We start from the raw sequence: 3827 nt of genomic DNA, 5'->3' as shown, positions 1-3827 counted from the left end.
TATTCAGTAGTTTATATCTATATGGGAGGAGTTATTTCTAGGTATTTGAAATATGTTGAAAAACAATATGTGCTCAACCTACTTCCCCCCACCCCAACCCCCCCCCACTTCTGAGTAGAGAAGTTATTGTCATACACCTGGCAGAAGAGACTGAAACATCTTTTAGTCACATGGTTAAGATTTGAGGCCCAGGAAGTAGGTTGGATGTGGAACTGGACTGGCCAGTTAGATGGACTGAATCTTTTCCCTTGTGTTAATCCGAGATGACTAGAGAAACAAATCAAGGGAGACAATCAGATGTGTATTAGAAAGAGCTCGATACACAAGAGCAAATGCATATTGAGAAAACATCCCAGCCCAGCTCAGATCAAGTCCGTAAGTCTGATACGAGCCCATATGTCCAATACCAATCTACAAATTCCTCTTCAGACTCATGAAACCATGCAATGATGCCAAATACAGGAAGATCACAGGATAGTGGGAAGAATCTCTTGTGGATTCAGTGGCGGTAGAAGTATCTCAGTGCTGGTGTGGGTCTCCACACGGCTCCTTCAAATCTCAGAGCTCTGGCTGCATCAGCGTAGCTCCATCTGGCTTGTCCTCATAATGTCTCACAGGGAGTGTGTGTGTGTGTCCCGCTTCCAGAGAGCTATTTATCTCCATAGCGCCTCCAACTGAGGCCATCAAACTGTGGCCTGATTGACAGACTAAGCCCCACCCTTTCACTCTTAGGTCTCAAATTGACAATAGATTATGTAACGACCACATCCCATTATAAACTTGTAATATAATAAACTTGTAATATAAAAACATGTTTCAGGAGAACTCTCTCTCTCTCTATCTATCTATCTATCTATCTATCTATCTATCTATCTATCTATCTATATATATATATACTCTCTAAAGAAAGTGGCCTCCCATGCATAGCATTTGTTTGTGGGGCTGTGGCATGATGGGGCAGATAAAAGTTAGAAGGAATCTCTTCAATTTATCACATGTGATATGGCTAGAAACTGAGAAAAGAGGACGAGACTGGGTTCAAAGGTGTAGGCTAGGAGAGAGGGGATGTGGTTGTACTAGGAGACTCACATAAGAAAAATATTTTTTTGTAAAAAAAGAAAAGAGGAGAAAAAATGATTAGGGCACAGACTGTACAGATGTGCTTTATACAATTGATGTATGTATATGTATGAACTGTGATAAGAATTGTATGAGCCCCAATAAATTGCTAAAAAAAAAAGAAAAATATTTTTTAAAGTTTACAAGGGATCTAAGGACATGTTTTTCTTTTCCTACACACATACAGACACTTTATTAGTTTCCTTGACAAGAGACGATGGCATCAATGTTTTTTTACAGAGATTTCACGTCATTTAAGAGGCCACAGGGATTCAAGGAAGGAAGGTGCAAATATCTAATCAAAAGGCACCACAACATCATCTAAAATCTACCACTATGGTGGCACTAGTCAAGGAAGCTTCAGCTACAGCAGCGACATATAATGTAACTGTTGGAGATTCCATAGCAGGCGATGAGTTGCTTTCCACAAGACTATGGCACACTGGTCCATTTGGACCCGAGAAGATTTATTTGGCCAGGGAAAAAGTCCAGATGGTGGAAGATAGAGCCACACTGAAACGAAGAGGTACCAGGGGAGATTCAAGATAAGAGTCCCTGAGCATATAGTGATGGATCCATTTTTGTCCTTTCAAGAAGCATTTGCTGCTGCTCTGCTCATTGCCCTACTCCCCCCATGACCTTGCCGAATGGCCGCTCTAGCTAAAGTTGCTGACTCTTAGCTTATAGGAAGCCCAGCAACTAGGAGAACTAGGTTGGGGGTTACGTAGAGCTCTTGCTGTAATTTAACATAGGCCTTAGAGAATGTGTGATGTGTGTGTGTAATACCAAGCGGGGAAGGGGCTGTGTATGGAGTTGGTTTTTTGTTAGTTCCGAATGAAGAAAACCCTAAAGCTTTTACATGTAACATAGCCTACACTTCCCCCATCACCTTCAAACACCCCTACACAACACCCTCAAATTCTGAAATCTTGCAGCAGTTGTGCTGTAAAGCTGTAGGTGCCCCTGAGTCATCCAGGAAGCCCGGAGGAGACAATGTGGGTTGGAGATCCCAGCTCTTTCAACCTGTTTCTCCCCAAATTAAGAGAAGTGCTAATCTATCAGGTGTGGGATGTGGAAAGCAACACTGGAGCAAGCTGGGTCTTGTGTAGGAGCTTGTCATCACAGACCAAGGGAAAAACCGGGGGTGGGATGGAATTTGGAAAATGCCTCAGAAGTGCTGCTTTTCCAAAGGGACATGGCTGAACCAGGAGGAAACATAATCTCCACTGTGAGTTCTCTTGCGGGCTTCTTCAAGGGTTATGGAGATGCCAATCACCCATGTTTTAGAGGATTGTTTCCTCGTATCCTCTTGAGGTGTGGTATTGGTGCCGACTACCGCTTCAAAGCATGAGTTGTTGATGCAGAAAATGGCAGAACCAGAAAGATTCCATGAGTCATGATGGCATCAACTCTGGCCGCTCAGCTGAGAGAAGTCTGTCAGCTGCATGGCAGATTGAGCTGCAGGTGCCGGCCATGTCATCCACAGAGGTCACCACATGATAAGTCACCTCCTATGAGCACCATGCAGTCCACTTCGTTGGTCTTCTGTTCTTTGTGAATCAAGACCAAGTCCACATTCAACCAGTCTGCAATGGCAGTCGCCGTCTTAGCTCCAACAGCATCAGGGGAGATAATGGTGTAGTTCTTCCGCTCAGAGGTACTCTGCCTACCCACTTCAGGACAGCTGCCTCGGCATAAAATCTTCCACTGGGATATCAAAAATGCCCTGAGTTTGAGGTACATGTGGATCCATGGTGATAATATGATATGAATATTATCTATAGACTTGGAAAATAAATCTTTGGCATATGTGATAAAATTTAATTTCTATAATATAGAAAAATTCAGTGACGCAACCACAAAAAGACAAAATTCCTATCTAAAAATGGGCAAAGAACATGCACAAACACTTCACCAGCAAGGACATTCAGGCATTTCAAAAATACATGGAAACAAGGCTTTGTACTCCCTCATCAATATAACCCAAACCCAAACCAAGCTCACTGCCGTCAAGTCCATGCTGATTTGTAGTGACCCTACAAGACAGGGTTGAATTGCCTCTGCGTTTCAGCAACTCTTTTGAAACTCCTTCCATAAATTCCTTTGGCCACCTTTTGCAGATCAAGTTCTAGCTTGTTTTAGTTGTAAAAATATTCTCCTGAACTTTAAAAGAAAAATCATTTTATTGGGCACTCATACAACTCTTATCATAATCCATCCATCCATCCATTGTGTCAAGCATATTTGTACATTTATTGCCCTCAGCATTCTCAAAATATTTGCTCTCCACTTAAGCCATTGGTATCAGCTCCTCATTTGCCCCCTCCCTCCCCACTCCCTCCTCCCTCATGAACCCTTAATAATTTATAAATTATTATTATTTTGTCATGTCTTACACTGCCCGAAATCTACCTTCATGTACTTTTCTGTTGTTCATCCCCCAGGGAGGAGGTTTTATGTAGATCCTGATAATCAGTTCCCTCTTTCTACCTCACTTTCCCTCTACCTTCTGTTATTACCACTCACACCACTGGTCCTGAAAGGATCATCTGTCCTAGATTCCCTGTGTTTCTGGTCCTTATCTGTACCCATGTGCATCCTCTGGTCTAGCTAGATTTGTAAGGTAGAATTGGTATCATGATAGTGGGGGAGGAAACATTTAAGAATTAAAGGAAAGTTGTTTGTTTCATTGTTGCTACACTGCACCC

General features: G+C 42.5%; 1 pseudogene; it reads right to left on the bottom strand.

The window, feature by feature from the left end:
• Positions 1-2287: 2287 nt before the first annotated feature.
• LOC142439935 (ribose-phosphate pyrophosphokinase 1-like) lies at positions 2288-2884 on the bottom strand (annotated as a pseudogene).
• Between the last annotated feature and the right edge of the window lie 943 nt (positions 2885-3827).

The sequence above is a fragment of the Tenrec ecaudatus genome, chromosome 1 (assembly GCF_050624435.1).
Source record: "Tenrec ecaudatus isolate mTenEca1 chromosome 1, mTenEca1.hap1, whole genome shotgun sequence".
Lineage (NCBI taxonomy): Eukaryota > Metazoa > Chordata > Mammalia > Afrosoricida > Tenrecidae > Tenrec > Tenrec ecaudatus.
The sequence above is the reverse complement of the archived record's forward strand: the minus strand, read 5'-3'. Positions and strand labels throughout refer to the sequence as shown.